Here is a 19,824-nt window from a genome sequence, read left to right as displayed (position 1 = left end):
TCCATGTAATCTTAATTAAACATCTCAAGACAACTTGCTGTTTCCAGCGTAATTACTACAGTTGGCCTCCTGGCTTTTCCTCCTCGGGATCCGCGGGTGCCTTCAGTGATTCCGGCGTGTTTGCCAGCTTCCTGGGTCTCCTAGAGCTGTGTCTTTCTCCTTCCGGCTTCTTCTTGCCTGGTATTGGCTTGCGGGTCCTTATCGGGCGATGACGTAGTTCGGCTCCACCCCGAAGGCTGGAAAAGGGATCGTCCTTAACCCCTTCCGTGCTCATGACGAGCTCAGCTCGTCATGAGGCACAGTGCTCCTGTGCTCATGACGAGCTGATCTCGTCATGAAGACACCCATTTCCATTATGGCCCAGCACAGAGGAAGAATAACTCTAGCAGCCAAAGTGTTAAAGGGTCAGTCATATGGGACAGCAGGCATGTTGATCCAGCCATGGAGATGTTGGTGTCCGGTGGCTGTGTAGAGGAAAAATGGGCGGCCGTGTCGGGTAAGGTCAGAGCACGGTTCTTGACGTACGGATCCTGACACCCATCCATTTGAAAACCACTGGTCCACTTTACAAGGGTAAACATTAGGCAACACTTGATGGAACGTACTGGAGAGCTAGTAGTAAAGATACACATAGTATAGTATAGTAGGGAGAGAAGCACAATATAAGGCACTGGACAACTGGAATCTACAACCATATAAATAATTAGCACATTTGATGGATTTTTCTACAAATTGAACCCTTCTAAGCTGAAATACCAACTGACATGAAAACAACATGAAGAAACACACTCCCAATGCAGATAGTCATCTTACTTGGCATGTGATCCCTGCATTGAAACATCGAATTGAGGCCAGCGAAGCACTGATGTGGAATCGGCTGGTGGTGGCAAACACTCCGGCAGCTTAATTGAAAGAGGAAAACTGCCCTTTGTTGACACTTGTACATGAGACTGTGGAATACTTCAGTAATGGAATGCTTTTCAAACTCAGTCACTATTATAAATGGAGACTGAATCCATATGTCATCCTTTGCTTGATTACCCTGACAAATATTACATAACTACAAAGTAATAGAGCCACCTCACCTCATTATTCTGGTCATTTATGCTGTGAGCGGAGTATTCAGAAGTTATGACCTTTAACAGGATGCATTTTGAAAATGACTGCATGAACCACTTGGCATGGTACAACCTTGTCATCTATACACATGTATGGTTCATCAAGCTTTTTGAACGAAAACCAAATTGTTATTTAAAAAATGAAAGTTTAACCAAGATGCACACAGGAGAAAGACTACAAACTAGTGCAGAGCTAGGGGCCACTCCCATGCTCTGGGGACTACCACAGTAACAGATGCATGGCTACGTCTCACCTTCTGTCACACTTCCCCAGTGGCAGTCAGTGGCGCAGCAGAACGTGAACAAATGATCAAAATAATCCCTGCATGTGTGGTGCCCCCATCCACTCCAGTCAACACACAAGGATGGCATGAGCACAGAAGCATATTAGTTTATGGCTCCTTAATTATGGGGTTAGAAACAGGGCTACTCCAGAGCGATGCATTGTTATGCTGTGGAAACGTGTAATATTTTACTTGCCATAAGTTACAGCTATTTTGGCTGTGGTGTCCATTTTGTTTCCTTCGTAATTCTTCTGTCCTCTGCTGCTTGTCTTTTCACTCTGCTTGTGTTATCTATTTTAGTTGACCTCCTGACTTGGCTAAGCAATGTACGTGCTGGGGGCTTGTAGCTGCACCTGGTCTCAGATGTAAACTGTTGACCATTTACTGCTGCCATAAGCATCTTTGCTCCCCCCTCCCACTTTGCTTACCACGTAGTCATTCATCTGCCCTTGTTTACTGATAGCTATTTCTAAACTTGTTCTTTCCATTTCTGTTCACATGCTTACATTGCAACAAAATGGTATAAAAGGGACGATGGTTTGTGAATTCAGTCTACTACCTCCTGCAGCGCTTGAGTGTTGTGTGGACGTGGTCCCACTCATGAGTGATTAATACACTTATTTTATTTCAACCCCAGTGCCGATCTCTTTTGTTAGTCTTTGGAACCATGGACGAGAGGGTGACCCTGCACCTGTGTACCCCTAACAAGGTACATTTCCACAACACCATGTGAGCCAGTTTAATTATAGAGTTTCATAATAGAAGGTCACATTCATTTCCACAGGCACTAGGAATTTAAGCGATATAACTACAGAAGCCTTTCAGGTGATTGTAGCTCCAGTGTACGTTTGTACAGCATCCACACAATCTATGAATTGCATGTTGCAGTGCAGCAATATGTTAAGTGAGTGACTCCCACCTCTACACTTCCAGCATCAGTTCAGTGTAGTGACATGCATTGCGCACACTTGCATCCTGACCCCACTACCATAGCATAGCGGCAGAGGAAGTTCAGTGGAGTGACTTGCAGTGCATGCTTGTACTACAAATTACTGAATTTCCTAGTACTGCAGTACAGGAGCACTTCAGGGAAGAACGACTCTCCCGACCCCAGCACTATAGCAAGCCGTGGCGGTTCAATGGCGTGACCTGCATTTCCTCCACTGCGGGCAGGAGGGCTTTAGCTGAGCATTCATGGCAACATCTCAACACTGAAGTTGGAAAAATGAAAAAAAAACGAGGGACTTTATTTTCCCTATTTAATGACAAACTACTTAAGCCAGGAGACTGCTAAAATAAAGTCATTTTTGGGATAAAAACCGAGAATCGCCCGTCTGAATCATTGGCATGTATGGGTGGGTGTGGTTCCACGTATTGTAATTGCTATAGCGCATGCCACCCTGGCCCTGATGAGGCGTCCTAGCATTTTTTTCACAGAGCTGGCAAGGTTTTGTGTGTGAGGCGAGGTAACAGTCTAAAGGCCTGATCAAAGAAAAATGGTACGAAGATGCCTGCAGCCAATTACATTGGAGACTCACCTATTTTTATTATGGCAGAGGTGGTTGGAATACCTGCAAAGCCAATCAACCTCAGAGTACTGAAGCATTGCCCGGCTTATATACACACAAAAAATTGTGAATACATCTCCTCTGAGCATGTGACTCTCAGTGCAACCCCACACTATCATTATGCTCCCCACCAACACCTGCCTGCATCACACAAGGGCACAAAAGAGCTTCTGGTGAGCACGTCACTCATGTACACTCATGCACTGAATCCTCAATGCACACATTACACACCTCCCTTTCACTCACCTTTGAACTGGCTGGGCGCCGTCGCAGTCTGCAGAGCTTACTCAAGACGAAAGCTGAAGGTCGGAGCCCTTGGGCAAACAAACAAATGCTGTGAATGGAAAAGAGCTGGGACGAACAGCTGACTATGCGGTAAGAGGCAAGTCCCCGGTCCGAGCACACGTGGTAACAGAAGGCCTCAATCAAGGTGGTCCATAAGTGAAAGTCTTAGTCACATCAGGGCAAATATAAAAGGAGGAAGTAGGGAGTAAGCACCAAACAAAGGGCAAAAAGATATGGTGGTGTGCCGGTAATATTCTAGAGTAACAGCATCTTACAGAGTCTGGCAGTGACCGGTTTAGGTGTGCACAATTGGTCTGCCAGTGCAAAATGTAGCAGCATACTTCATAGTCTTCTTCTGGGCCAGCCACTGACTCAATTAGCAGTCAGTCAGTGACACTGTCAAGAGCAGCAGTATCCTTCAGTCTGGCAGTGGCAGTGTGAAGGCTCACAGCATCCCAGAGCCCGGCAACAGTACTGCCAAGAATAGCAGAATCCTTCACGGTCTAGCTGTGGCAGGTTAAGGTGTGCAAAATTGTTCTGACACGTTAAGGTGCACAAACTTTTTCTGAGCCTGGCACTGCCATGATTAGCAGTATCCTTCAGTCTGACAGTGGCACTGCCAGGAGCAGCAGTATCCTTCAAAGTCTGGCAGTGGAACTGTGAAGACTAGGAGCATCCTTCAGTTTCTGGCAGTGGCAGGTTAATGTGTGCACAATTGTTCTGGCACTGGCGAGAATAGTAGCATCTTTCAGTGTCTGGTTGTGGCACTGCGAAGACTAGCAACATCCTTAAGAGTCTGGCAGTGGTAGGTTAAGGCAAGAGGACAATGCAGCAGCGAGTCCTTTTGAACCATTGTGGCAGATCATGTGCTGGGGAGCAATTTGCATTTGGAACTGGTGAGGTGAACAAGAGTTGTTCTTGGCCTGGCACTGCCAAACCCAGCATCCTTTAGGGTCTGGCAGTGACGGGTTCAGGCGTGCACAATTGTTCTGGCCGTGCAAAATGTCACAGTATCCTTCAGGGTCAGGCAGTGGCAGGTTAAGGTGTGCAAAATATTTTTGGAAGTGCCAAAGTGGGATCATCTTTCAAAGTCTGGCAACGGCACTGCCAAGAGTAGCTGCATCCTTCAGAGTCTAGCAGTGGCAGATTAAGGTGTGAAATACTGTCCTGGTACTGCCAAGAATAGCAGCATCTTTTAGAGTCTGGTAGTGGCAATGTGAAGACTAGCAGCATCTTTAAGGGTAAGGCAGTGATATGCTGGGCAAGAGGACAATGCAGCAATGAGTTTTTTGGACCCATTGTGTTGGATCATGTGCTGTGGAGGGATTTGCATTTGGAGCTGGGTTTGCCACATAAAAACTCTGATAGTGTGCGAAACACTCTAGCCCAATTTGGTATGTAAGGTGTTCAGTGTCAAGACTGCTGTTAGCAAACAACGGTTTGGATAAGCTGCTGCTCAGCTAGACAGTAAAACAATTAATTGTACATACTGCTGTTGAACATTGCAGTTCAGGAGAGGGTCTGAATGAAGATAAATTGACAACATTGTGCTTTAATCCAAATGTTATGTTTGGTATATTTGCTGGCAAATTCAGCCAAATTCGTTTACGGGTTCTCATTTATAAGCATGGTCATTTGTGAAAACACTCTTCCCACTTGTGCCTTCGATATGGGCAGGGTCAGAAGTTTAATGGCACCCATGGCCAACTCCTGAAAGCAATGATTCCCAGCTGCATCTGTATAATGGAATACTTCAATCCAGAGAGATAGCTGATGAGTTATTGAATGAATATGAAGTCACTTTTCTCCACTGCGTTTCTAACGTGTGTTTGGGTCCGCAAAAAAACCCTTTTGGCAAGTCAAGTCAGCAACCAGAGTTTTAGAATCTGAAAGTACATTTTGGGGTTTCAGAAGTTACAAATGTCTTGCGAGGCTCAGCGAATCAGGCAAACACATCCAATGTTCTACTGACAGAACTTTAACAAAGTCTGTGCACCATTTTTCTAAGTAGTCCTTGGCAGCAGGCAGTTTGCTTTCTTGGAGCTTTGCAGAAGTCAAGGCCAAGGTCAACATCCTCCTGTGCAAGATAAATGGCACTACCTTGAACATCTAAATTACGCAACTGCTGCTCACTATTGGTACCGCTCGGAATGCATGCTTCCATTGTGAAGCATACGAATGCGACCGAACAGGGTTCGGTCGCATCGTACTAGCAGGGCCATAACTGACCACAGCAGGTCAGTCGGTTATGGCTCCTGACTGATGTCGGACGGACCTGAGTCAGTTTGACATCGGAATCGGCCCCTTAGAGATGACCTATTTAAAGTTTGCAAAATCTGACACATGTGGAGGACAACACCCGATTCAAGCTAAAGTGCTTTGTTCACTGCTTTAATTTCCTGCAACTTAGGTTTGAGGAAAATAAGATAGAGATAATGTGTTTCACCATTGTACATTTCCTGTAGCTTTCTAGCTGCATAGTAATGCTCTACGTATGATGTGTTGTAAAAGTGCAGCTTTAATACATCATACTGCTCCAGAAAATGCTCCACACAATCCGCCATGATTAGCCACCCTGTTTCACATGGCAAAATAAGCTTCAGCGGCATTCCTCCATTCAAGGTTTGATACAAATCTGTGTAGACTGCTTGGCGCTTTAGAGAATGTGCAAACCAGTTGTAGGTTTCTCGCATCATGAACTCCACAATGCTGGGCACACTCTGCATTGCTTTTCTAGCAACAATGTCGAGAGTCGCAGATGCAACATACACGCTGAAAAGTCGCTGCTTTTCTCTCAAGTATATGTGGAGTGTTTTTTGACACCCATCACACTTGAGCCATCTGTACCTACACCTACCAAGTTCTCAATCGGAAGCCTGTTGTTTCTGAGGAACTCAGAAGGGCAAGAAGCTGGAGGCTCAGGGTCCTCTGTTCGATTTCATGGTCACAGATTAACATCCTGGTGGGTCCCCTCAGCCTTTCATCCTTTCTGAGGTTGACAAATGAGTACCATTGAGTTGGGTAACAATAATCCTCTCTTATTCAGCCCCAAGATGCCCCTATGGGGGTGAACGTGCGCTTTACAAATACATATGTTATGTTATTTGCAATGTCTTGTGCACATGCCTCTTGTAATTCTATCATCCCAAAGTAACTACTCACAATCCTACTTCTTTTCTGACTGAAGTATTTTAGGCAGATGCACAACAGTTTATTTACGGAAATGTCAGAGGATTTATCAATGATCAAAGAGTAAGGTGAACTCCCCATATCTCGAAGGAGCTCCCCTTTGAAATAGGGGCCTAACAGTCAATTTATCAAAGCTGTGCACTTTGTCCGGTGCATATGGAAAGGAGGAACTTCTTCGCTTGACATTTCTCCCAGTCTGTTAATTGATGTGCTACATGCATTTTGCACAGCAATCCTAAGCTCTCTCCTTTTCTGGTCATTTGATAATTGAGAAGCTGGTGGGGCCTAAGATGCCATGGTTAGGCTAGGTATGTTCATGAATACTAATCGTTTTTCTGTGGAAGCATGTAGCTTTAAATCATGGTAGTGGGCACGTAGTTGTATATGACAGTATTTACAGCTCGCCTTTGCTTTATCTTTTTTTACAGGGGCTATCAACTTTTTTAGTTCGGGGTCACACTCCTAATCTTTCCTGTACACTTTCGTGTACTGTGCCCACTTGCCCATTTTCAAAGTTACTTACTTGGTAGCTTCTTGGGACTTGGTAGATGACTGTAAAATCTCTGGTGTGTGGCAGGGCAAGTATCTGCAATTGGAAGAGACAGAATATCCATCAACATCCCTGATCGAGATACCCAAAAAACATAACATCACTTAGTCCCAAGTGCCTGTTTAGCAGTGAGGAACTTAACACTGTTTTTGGTCTGGTGCACCCCTGCATTGATCACTAAAAAACTCCCCACACAAATGGCCGAAGTAAAATTATAATTGAATCTTAAACCATTGCACACATCACCCATGTCTCATGTAATAGGCTTATCCTTTGCTTTGAGCCCAGTTTATCGTTCATCGTAATATGTAATGCAAAGTAACCTTCCCCATTTGTCCACCTGCCTTTGCCTCTGTAAATATTTGGTCATAGGCAGGACCACTGGATTTCTGAGACAGTGCAGTGGAGGCATTTTTCCCGCATGAATACAGATTTGACACATTCGCCACAATCTATCTGCTGCATAATGTGCAGATTTTAGCAAAATAAATTGTTTCCACCTGAAAAGTTAGCAAAAACACAGACAGCTGTTGCTACCCAGTGCCAGACCCATTGCGATGGTTGACTGGTCAGATCTCTGCTGCTTACTGCTTGCTTTGGGTGTTAAACTGGTACTAATGAGGTGAAAATAATACCTGGATGGTGTTAACAATGCAAAAATGCTTACTGCACCAGGCTGTCCATCTGAGATCTTGTGTACAATTGTGGTCCTGAGCTGGCATGGTTGGAGAGAGAAGTGAAGAGATCAGCCCATGTTTGAGTCTTTTTGTGAGTTTCCTCTCCCTGGTTTTCCGACACTTAGAAAGCTGAGACAGGAGTGCAGGAAACAGGAGAGGCTATGGTGCGTAGATCTAGCACTGTTAGGCAGAGAGCTGCACAAACAGTGTCTGAAAGAATACAAAGTAGCTATTATGGAGGAAAAGGGAATGTACTAATCAAAGATTACAGAGTACATCAAATTCTCCAGAGAGCTTTTTAATAATATTAACTCCCTCACTCCCCCCCCCCTTCCTTTTACAGACCCGTCGGAGTCTTCACAGGAGCTCTGTGATAGACTATCAGTCTTCTTCCGTACCAAAATCTCAGATATATACTCCCAGCTGGAGGCATCCTACTTACAAGGAGGGGCTAGCTACTCAGCCTCTACTCCACCTCAATGAAAGTGCTATTGGAGAGGAGACACCAGGTTACTTTTCCTAGTATGTCACCTGAGGTCACAGACCATTTACTAGGAGTTACTTCCGCTTCTCCTTTGGATTCCTGCCCCCGAAGGTGCTAAAAATTGGCAGAGAAGCTATTATACCCCACCTTACCACTGTTCTGATTGTAGCCATCTCAAAAAGGCAATAGCCTGTGTCCTGGAAGTCTGCAGTGGTTAGGCCGATTCTAAAAAAAGCCCTCATTGGACCCTATGGAACTGAAAGACTATCGGCTGATTTCTCTTTTACGAGTCCCAGCTAAGATTTTGGAAACCTACTTACATTTCCACCTTAGTGCTTTATTTAAGGGACAATCAAATTCTTGATGCTTCACAACATGGCTTTATAAGCTATCATAGTACGGAAACCGCAACTACTGCAGTATTTAATAACATCCGTTCCCAGGTGGATGTAGGCCACACTATTTTGCTGGTCCTGCTTGACCTCACCGCAGCTTTTGATACCTTATCTCTGCTGAGGGTTGTTGATCGCCTCAGGGAGATAGGGATCGGGGGATGGGCCCTGGGGCTTCTCGCCTCCTTCCTTAGGGATCGGACATACACAGTGAAAATGGGCCAATTCTACTCTGATCCGAATTCCATATTGTGTCGAGTCCCGCAAGGCTCCTCCTTGAGCCCGACGCGGTTTAATATCTATGTTGCCCTGCTGGCAAAGGCGGTGAGATCCTTTGGCCTGAAAGTGTTGTCGTATGCTGACGACACACAAATAATTGTGACCATCACTCATTGCATCAGGGACTCCGCCACCAATTTCAAAAATTGTATGGGAGCAGTCTCATCCTGGATGGTGCAAAATTCTATGAAATTGAATGGTGAGAAGACAAAGTCTTGATATTTGGGAACCAATTGAACATCTGGTCCAGCGACTGGTGGGCGGACTCACTGGGCGATTGCCCGTGCCCTGTTTCACACGGGAAGAATTTAGGGGTCATAGTGGACAATTACCTTTCTCTGAGCCTGCAGAGAAAGGTCCACGTGTTTTGGGATAAATAGGATCATCAGGAAAATGTCCCAGTTTCTCTCATTTGCGTCACGTAAACAGGCTGTCATCACCTTAGTAATGTCCAGATTGGACTACTGCAATGCCCTCTATTTTGGCATTAACAAGGGATTGGTGCAACACTTGCAGCTGGTGCAGAATGCTGCTGCCAGGCTGGTAATGGATCTGCTAAAATACCACCCAGTTTTAGCCTCTCTTCTCACACTGAATTGGCTTCCATTGGACCATAGAATTCTTTTCAGACCCCTCTGTTTGACTCACAATGCATACTATGGCTTGGCCCCTGATGGTATTAAATCCATATTCCAGCGCTATGCTCAAACTAGGGAGCTTAGGTCTGCGAACAAAAACCTCCTCACTGCTGAGGTTCAAAAAGGTGAAATGGGGAGGTAGAGCTTTCTCTACTGCCGCGTTAAAGTTGTGGAACTCCCTCCCGGAGGAAATCTCCGGGAGGGTGTCACATTTCCTCTTGTGCAAGGCCTTGAAGACCTGGCTGTTTACATCTACCCCTGTTAGAACATGATGTCTCCTGTCTGTACATCGTTCTGCTATAGCGCCTTTACTCCCTTGGGCTAAGTTAGCGCTCTATACATTTTATATTCATTCATTCAGTTGTAAAGAACACATTCTTTAGGGAGTTTGCAGGCTATAGTGCCCAGCCTTATTGAAAGCAGTATGGGAAAACTAGAGCCAAACGTCAACAGCAATTTTAATAATAAAGTTATGCAAGTGTGAGAAAGCTCATGTTCACATTTGACTTAATTTGCTTCCTTAACAGCATTTCTTTTTTTGACCACCACATTGCTTGCCTGCATTTTTTGGGTCCAGCTTCAGCGTGCATGTGCTGTCTGCAAGACCTGCAGTAATTGCTCTATACGTATGGTAATCCCGCCTTCTGATCCAATTGGCTTACACCTGTGTCACTTGAATTTCCTAGCTTCTTATTGGTGACGCACCCAATTCTTCATATGCGCTTTCATACTTCGGGAGCATCGGCCAACTACAGGTTCCTTACGCTGGAGTTGTTTATCTGTTTCTTTTGGCACTCCTTGATTTGCTACTCCTCTAAACGTAATGGCGCAATGGTGGAGCTGAGTCACAAGCTACGTCTTCAATGCCCACTTCCCAATTCTCCCCTCGGGAGCTCTGCTTTGCCATTATTTCAATTTGCGCTCTAAATCCCCTATCGTCTTGCCAAAGTTTCACAATTGTGTCTGTTTACTTCTCCCTCCCCTTATCTGTGTTGACAGCGTCCTTCCCTTCAACCCCCCCAACACCCCTCCTGCGCCTTGGGATGCCTCCTTGATATTAGCGAGGCTTACCAGGAAATGTGGTGCACATTCGGTATTCACCATGTCCAGGAAACCCTGCTGACATCAGCAACATGGAGGAGGCAGAACACTCTCGGAACCCAGAGATTAACTTTGTTGGGCTGCATGCAGCCGCACTGTGCTGTAGAGGTCCCCTTGCTCTACTAGGAGAGCCTGCGCCACAAGCTGATTAACGAGGTGGGCCAGAGTCACTCCTTTAAAGCCCCTGACCATAATTGACTTTATTTTGTGTCTTTAACTGGGTTTTTTTTCCCTCGTAACTGCTCCTCACGTTATGGCACAGCCGAGTCACGAGTTCTTCACAGCACAGATGGTCTGCCTTTCCAGTGCTCCGCTCAGAACTCGCCTTTGCCATTATTTCAATTTACCACTTTAAATCTAGTTGGAGCGGAGTCTGCTTACTCCTCCCTCCCCTTATCTGTGTTGACTGCTTCCCTCTTCAGTCTCGAACCCCCATCAGAGCTCAAACTTGATTTAAAGTGGTAAATTGAAATAATGGCAAAGCAGTCACAAGCTCTTCACAGCACGGACGGTCTGCCTTTCCAGTACTCCGCTCAGAGTTCTGCTTTGCCATTATTTTAATTTACCTCTTTAAATCCAGTCGGAGCTCTGATGTTGACAACGCCCTGCCACACCCTTGTTTTTATTCTGTCTGCGTTGTTGGGCCGCGTCTGCAAGAAGCATTTACCAAGCCAGTGTGTCATCAATGCAAGTCCTATTTGCATTGCCGGTACATCCTTAATACTGGTTATAAGTGTCCCGACCTTCGGCCTGAAAAGAGATCGGAGGCTCAGGCAGATCTGTCCGAATGTTTCAAACACCTTTTAATTGTGAGTATCAGCAGTAGAGAACCTTTGTAGAGGAGTTTAGCATTTCTTGTCTATGCTGGTTCCATCCCCAGCCTACAGGATGTTTGGCTGAGAAGAAACGTCTGATGCGAGAGGAACAGAAATGCTTTAGATTAAAATGTTTAGATCAAATATTACAAACACAGCGCCAAGGGCCACAAAGTGTTTTGTCCCTGTATTTTGTCTTGGTTAGTTTCTACACTGAGGACTGCACTGCACTGTACCTGTCGGAATGCCATTTGAAAAATGCTCATTTTTTTTTTACCTACTATTGTGGTGTTGTGTAGTTCACAGTGCTGTGTAATGTGCAGCTGCGTACTCATGAACAGTGAATAATCTGGAATGTGCTTGTTTTGGCTTCTAAACATACATGGTGTTTCTGTGTATTTTATGTTCATTTATTATTGCCTCCTTGCCCGGCTTCCAGTTCCTTTTGGTATCTTTTCGGTTGTACCACATTCTATCCAGCAGGGGTGTTGGTTACACAATAATACACAGGCATAGCCCTGCTTTTCAACACCACCACCTCCTTCTAACTGCACACAGAGTGAAACAAAACACACAGTGACACAAATATATTAGTGCAAGTACGAAATATTACATTCTGTAAAAAGATAATAGAAGTTTGAATGGATTCTGCAGTATTTAACGCTATGTCTAACTTTTAAAAACAGTTGTTGTGGTTATGACACCATTTTAGGTGACACTGCGCTGATGTAAAGCACTATACAAATAGGCAAGTTGTAAGTGACACTAATGTGTTGTAAAGACTATACAAATAAACAAGATGGAAATGGCACTACAGTAGAGTAAAGACTATAAAATGATGCAAGTTGTAGGTGGCACTACAGTGGTGTAACGCCCTGTACAAATAAGTAGGTTGTAGGCCATACTACAGTAGTGTAAAGACTAATGAAGTTGTAGGTGACCATGCAGTGGTGTAAAGCAATGTACAAATGCGGAACAAAAACACAAGCCAAGGACTGATGCAGTCTGTGCTCAGGGTGTTCATTGGTTCGAAAAGATACACAGCATGTAGATGCGCTAGGCAAAGTGACCTGCTGCTGCCTGTCTACTGACGTGGTGAGGCTGGCGGTTCGTAGATATGTCTTACAGGTGTGCAAAGTGATTTTGCCTGATTAGGTTGGCTTCTGTTATATATACACCCTACAGGTATTGTGATGTGACCTAGGTTGGATAGATTTGGTTTAGTGAGGTTAGTATAAGTCCTCTACATCCTATGGGTTGCGTCATGTGGCATAAATTGCATTGAGGTTGCACAATGCAGCTGACATCAGTTAATACTCCCTACAGATATAGTGATATGACGTGGGTTGCATTGAGTCAGCGTGGCGAGGTGGACTTCAGTTATAGATACACCCTACAGGTAACAGGTATGTGACGTAGGTTGCATTGAGTAAACAGGGCATGGTTGGCATAAGTTCTTCATACATCCTATGAGCTTGGTCATGTGGCATTGATTGCATTGAGTCAACATGATGAGGTTGGCATTAGTTGTTGATACAACCTACTGGCTACGTCATGTGTCATTGGTTATACTGAGTCAATACAATGAGGTTGGGATAACCTTTTGTTGCACCCTACCGGATGGGTCAAGTGATTTGTTGAATTGTGTCAATATGATGAGGTTGGCATAAGTGGCTGATAAACCCTACGGGTGGAGTCATGTGGCATTGGTTGCATTGAATTGGCATGGGGAGGTTGGCATGAATTCTTTACAGCCCTTCAGTTCTGGGAATTTGTCATTGGTAGCATTGAGTCTGCATGGGGAGGTTGGTGTCTCTATAACCCTACAGTTCTACGGATATATTATAGACTGCATTGAATCTGCATGGCTAGTGATGTGACATTGGTTGCATTGAGTCTGCATGGGGGGCCAGATGTCGATGATCCTCCTGGATGCAGAGAAGGCCTTTGACAGGGTTTCATGGGCATTCTTGTGGGCAATACTAGAACAAATTAACGTTGGACCGTGTTTTATGAAATCTATCAAGGCAATGTATTTCTCACCAAAGGCTAGGGTATTGGTAATGGGCCAGGAATCTGGGTTTTTTGACATATTTCGGGGGACTAGGCAGGGATGCCCATGCTCTCCGATCCTTTTTGCCCTCTACATAAATCCTCTCATTTTAAAATTGCTAAAGGCTGAGGCAATTAAACCAGTTACATTGGGCCCCTTCCATACAAAAATATTAGCATACGCCGATGATGTGGCAGTAATAACATCACAACCCACTGAGGCTATAACAGAAATAGAACAGATTACTCAAGCCTTCGGCCAGCTATCGGGATATTCCCTAAACAGGGATAAAACGATGGTCATCTGTACCAATAATGTCTACTTTATTGATCCTAGAAGGGTAGAATCCGCTGTATATCTGGGAGTTCGAATATCTGCCAAAATAGACAAGATTGTTAAAATTAATTATGAACCGTTGCTTCAAAAAGTAAAGAAAGATCTTAAAAGGATTGACGGACTACATCTCTCAATCATCGGAAGAGGTAACTTCCTCAAAATAAATATTCTACCCCGGGTCCTATACCTGTTCCGTGCGATTCCTCTACTAGTGGATGATAACATTTTAAAGGGCTTGGAATGCCATATGAGTAAATTTGTGTGGGGATATGGGAAGATAAGGAGATCTACCCGGAAGCTCTCTCTACCCATTACCAGAGGCGGACTGGCAATTCCTGATTTGGGATTTTACTTATGGGCTGCTCTTCTTCAACAGATGTCACTATTTCATGTTAAACCGCTGGAAAATGAGGAAGGGGCTAATTACATACCTTCAATATTTCAGTTGTCCATTGGAGACCGGGCTATTGGTTTGTTATTAAAGCAGGTCGAACCTTCATACTTTAAGAAAGTAAAGTTTAAGGTTATATCAAGCGCCTGGGTAACGTGGAGGAAAATTACGAGGGATATGAAAATTCCTAAATACAATAGATATCTCACTATGGCATTCATCAATATTACCACCACAAATATATGACGCTATTTCTAGACGCTGGGAAACATTAGGAGTATTAACAATAGGAGATTTTTTACTTCCCACTTATGGCTATAGATTTCAACAACTTCAATCCAATTTCGCCATCCCAAATAATAGTGTATTTAAATTTATACAAATTAATACAATTTTAAATCTAAAAGTTGCTGATATCTCTCTGGATAATATCCCTTTAATCAATTGTATGTCTAGACCCAAAACTAGGACTGGTACTATTTACGACATTTTAATTGAAAACCAGCAAGATGATTTAGAATCCACTGAAGTGGGTTGGTCGAGGAAATTAAATAACCCTAATGTGGATATTGATATGTCTTTGATCCTATCGACACAGTTGTTTATGTCTTCTAATTTGAAAGCTCAACTCTATAAAACTCTTTATGATTTATATTTTACTCCTGCCAAACTTTACTCTTGGGGGAAAAGGTCTACTTCAGAGTGTCCAAGGTGTGGTAAAACTACGGCAAATGTATTACATATGCTCTATGAATGTGACAAACTACTAGTACTGACTACAATGATTGTTGGGTTCTGGCAGGAAGTGTTCGGGCATCCAGTAGCCGAATCTCCCACCCTTTATATTCTGGGTTACAATAACACTCTGAGTCATACTAAGGCGGAAGAAGTATCTCTCTTCCTGGGTACAGCAGTGTATAGAATATTAACTGCCCGGTGGAAGGATGCCGATCCCCCTAACTTTCAGATTTGGTTTTCCCGGCTGTTAGGTATGTACAACCAAGAGAAGGCGATTTTTGCCTGTAAAGGAACTAAGTCGAGAGCACGTGGTATTGAGATCTGGAAACCAATTGATAATTGGAAAAACGACAATAGAGATTGTGTATAAATGAGTGCAATCAGGATAAAATTGCTATAGTTTTTTTTTTATACTATTCCGTTTATTATAACTATGGCTATCAGGTCCTTTTTTTTTTTTTGCACTTGTCGATCTTCCTCATTCTGCTATCTCCTTAGTATTCCTGCTTCACTTTAACTAATTTATCTGCTCATTTTGACTGTTATATTTACCGAATTTTTTGTTTTCTCTTTGTCTGTATCTGCAATTGTGAATTACCAAATAAAAAAATATTTTAAATTAAAAAAGAGTCTGCATGGCGAGGATGCCATTGGCCGTATGCACATTTCGCAGGTTTACTGGTGTTGTTACATGGTCTATTTTATAAGTTGGTGAGCACTATTTTATTGAATGCTCTTCTCCTAATCCACCCTCTACCTTGCAGCAAATCGGCACCATTTATTTAAATTTTTACTAATGGCAGTCCACTTTAACTATAGCAGCATCGTTTTTTAAATGTATTTGTTTAAGCAGTGTGGTCTGCATTTAGTGGGCGGGCTTGTTTATTTAGATCATTAGTTTACTAGCTCCCATGCAGCGCTTTCACATTTTATTTATTTACTTTTTCAATTGAGTCGACAGATTTATTTTATATCGCTCTGCCAAGGCTGTATCACTGATTTGGGGAGGTGAAGAAACGCCGTTTCTTGTTCGGTTCCATCAATTTCTTGGCTGACAACTGGCTGGGTAAGGGTGCTCCCAGGCATCGCTCCCCCTGGTTGTGCAGGCTGATGACAACGTTTGCAAGTTGATCTCTGGAGAGGTCAAGGGTGGAAAGACCTGGCCTACGCTCTCCGCAGACCTGCCACACTCCTCTACGTTGTACTCCACTGCTGCAGGATGTAGGTTCTCATGGTTGTTTGATAGGATCTTGTTCCAGAAGCTCGAGGGCACGGAGAGTAGGCGAGAGAGGACCTTTGCCTGCCTTGGAGTGTCCTGGATGATCATCAATAGACTGGGCTCCGATATCGAGAGACCAACAAGAGTCGGCCCACTCGTGCCAGGCTATTCTGGTCCTTATTACAGTCCTTATTACAGTAAGCGCTCTGTAGGACCCTGTGCAGGTGTAGAATAATGTACGCCAAAGTGTCTCTGTTTGCCAGACGAAGCTTCATCTCCCAGTCTCTCTATTAGTTAGTCTAATCAGGTAAGGAGTAGGCATCCAATTTGAAGATTGCATTCACTTGGCGAAAATCGATGCAAAATCTGTTAGAGCCATCAGGTTTTGGAACCAACACAATGGGAAAGGTCCACTCACTCCGAGAGGGTCTGATTACGCCCATCTGAAGCAGCTTGTAGAATTCTTCGGAGACTGCTTCCCATCGGGACGCCTGTATCCTATATGGCCTTTGCTTCATCACTTTCCCTTCTGTTTCTATGCAGTGTTCCACCAGCATGGTTCTCCCCGGTAGATCGAAAAATAAGGGGCTGTATTCTTCAATATGTCTAGTAGTCCGCTTTGTTGTTCTGGGGTAAGGTCATCATTAACTACTAGCTGTTCAAGAGTGCATGGACCAGTACTGGGGGACAGCACTAGCTGGTAATCTACTGGTGGGGACCCTATCCATTTCTTCAACAAGATACTGTGGTATGTCTGCTGTTGGTTAGGTCCTATTTGGACTCTATAGGTGGTTTTGTCGATTGATCCCACGATTTTAAAGGGACATTTTCATTCCCTCTTAACTTTAGACAAGGCAGGGGGTAATAGTATCAGGACCCAATCATTCTCTGCCAAGGGCCTACATTTCTTCACTTTATCGTAATCTGTTTTTGAAGTGTCTGTTTTTTTTCTAGGTTGGCTTGAGCCAGGTCACTGAATTTTCTGATTTTAGACCGTAGATGTTGGGTATATTCTAGCAATTCACTGGTGTCCTTATTGTTTTTCTCCCAGGCTTCTCTTTATCTCTAACAGGGTCCTGGGTTGGCTCCCATAGAGCAGTGCGAAGGAGGAACAACCAAGACTTCTCTGTATCTGTTGGTGAATGACAAAGAGGGCGAGGGGAAGTAAACAATGCTATTCCTTACTTTGACCCGTTAATATATTTTTCAGGGTCAGCTTCAAGGTCCCGTTGTATCTCTACCAGGCCATCGGTTTGTGGGTGATAAATGGATGTCTTTATATGCCTCAGGTCTAATAACCTACAAACCTGTGACATCAGCTTTGAGACAAAGGGCATACCTTGATCCATCAATATTATATGGGGAAACCCAACCGAGAGAAATATTCCAGCAGCTTATCAGCTATATTGGAGGTGGTAGGGGCCCTGAGAGGGAAGGATTCAGGGAACTTGGTGCAGTAATCAACTAGGACCAGAACATACTGGAACCCCTTTTTTGAACGTGGTAGCGGCCCTATAATATCCATGCCTACCCGCTCAAATGGTTTTCCTACTATAGGTAAAGGTTGTAGAGTTACCTGGGGAGGGAGATAGGGATTATTTTTCTGACAAATAGGACACTCCGTACAATATTTTCTTTGTCTGGGCGTATATCCCTGACCAGTAAAAGAAACGTAACAACCCCTGGGTGGTTTTTTTCTGCTCCTAAGTGGCCAGCCAACAAATGGGAATGGGCAAAAAACATTATCTGTTCATGGAACTCCTGGGGTACCAGTAATTGGGGTTTCTCACAAGGGGCTGCTACCCTGTATCGAAAGTCATTGGAGATTTGAAAATGGTGATAGGACTAGACTGCCGGTTTTTGTAGTTTTCATGCTTCCTCCTGAACCTGTGTGATGGAGGCATCTTTATTTTGGGCCCAACGAAAGTCATTGACCATCAAGCAGGGTTCTTGTGTTAGAAAAGCCCTCGCAGCGGTTCGCCGGGAAGTCCCTGTATCTTTTTCCCTCATGGTATGCATGAATAAAGATAGGAAGTTGGGATTATGTGTCCTTAATATCACTTCTTCCGGTAGGGTGTCTAAAACCCCCACTATTACCGTAGAGAGAGTATCCTTTGAGTGTTTTTTGGCAGAACCTGAGCCATGGGATAAGACCGGACGTCTCCATGCACACAGCGAATGAGGACCTCTCTGCCTTGGATCAGTTGGTTGGGATCAACTAACGAACCCTGTATCACCGACTGTCGGCAGCCAGAGTCCAGAAGGGCTTTTACCAGAATACTGTTTACCATCACACTTACATAGAAATAGGTCCCCATCTCTGCCGTATACGTGAGACTCCTGGGGAGGTAACTAATGTCCATTGGTTCCTCTGTTTTCTTGTGGGGACAGGCTCGGGCGATGTGACCCCACTCACCACAGTTAAAACATTGGGGCCCTCTATTGATGGGGAGGTTGGGCCAGACCATACGAGCCTTTTAAGTCTCTTTGATGGGTCTAGGTGCCTTTCTGCGGACAGGTGTTGTTTTGGAAGTCTTCTCAGGGTTCCCAAGGAGACATTCAGGGTTGGGCATGGGAGAAGGACGTTGCCAAATCCACTGCCTTTTCTGCTGTTAAGTTGGCATGTTGTCTTAACCAATGGCGTGTATTGTATGGCAACGCGTCTAAAAATTGCTCCAGGACGATGGCACTCAGGATCTCTTCTTTGGACCAGTCATTCGGTTTCAACCACTTCTCAGCTGCAAGCTTTAGTTTATAATAGAGTTTTTGGTGTATCACCGGGCGCCCCCTTTTCTTTCCGGTACGCTTCGGAATCCATACCAAGGTGGTCTAGAATTATGGCTTTGACTTATTCATATGGGGTCACTCCTCCAGCGTTGGCGACCTGGTAAGCCGCCTGAGCATCGCCTGTCAGTAGGGGAGGCCAGAAAGAATGGCCACTTCCCAATGGGCTAACTAGATGCTCTAGCTGCTCTTTCAAAGTTCAGGAGGAAGGCATTAGGGTCTTCGCCTGGGGTGTATTTTTGTAGTGATACTGTAGGGGTGGCGGCGGTACCCCGGTTTAACCTATGTCCAGTAGCAGCCGGGGCGGGTTCTTCCACGACCTTTAGGAGGGTCTCCATCTGGACTTTCATAAGGTCCCTGAATGCGTCCCTGTCCGCCTGTGCAGAGGTCAGTTGACGTTCCACTTCCCATTCGAGTTTTTTCTGTCCTTCAACTATGTGCTGTATAAGGTTCTCCATTCTTATCATGGTCCATGGAGGTCAAGCTGCCTTTATTCTCCACCACTTGTCAAGCGGGCAGGACAAAGCGCATTGTGACGCACATAGAATGCTCCAAGGTTTTTTGTTTTTAACTGTCTATGTTCACAGAGGGGATAACAAAACAAAGAAGTGCTTTAGACATCGTCTTTCAATGGGGATGCTATTCTCCACCTTCGGCGTTGTTCCTTGGTGTCTTTCGCATCAGGGGATGAACTCAAGATGGCCACAAAAAAAACAAGACAAGACAGGAAAGAAAACCGCACTTGATTAGTACTTAGAACTGGAAGGGAAAGGGTACGAGTGTCGAGTTGAGTTGCGGGTTCAAATGGTGCAGGGAGGGTAACCGTCACTGGAGTTGCGCAGGCACATGTGGGCTAGAAAGCACTACCCGCTGTTTGGTTTCCTGGCCGGCAGCCCCACTCCTCCCGGGGACATAGAATACAC

The 19,824-nt window shown here is 44.5% G+C and overlaps 1 pseudogene; it reads right to left on the bottom strand.

Moving 5' to 3' along the window:
- Positions 1-5,624: 5,624 nt before the first annotated feature.
- LOC147677995 (uncharacterized) overlaps positions 5,625-19,824 on the bottom strand; it is a 30,029-nt pseudogene continuing 15,829 nt past the window's right edge.

The sequence above is a fragment of the Lissotriton vulgaris genome, chromosome 12 (assembly GCF_964263255.1).
Source record: "Lissotriton vulgaris chromosome 12, aLisVul1.2, whole genome shotgun sequence".
NCBI classification, from domain to species: Eukaryota; Metazoa; Chordata; class Amphibia; order Caudata; family Salamandridae; genus Lissotriton; species Lissotriton vulgaris.
Note: the sequence above shows the minus strand (reverse complement) of the source record. Positions and strands in the feature narration are given on the sequence as shown.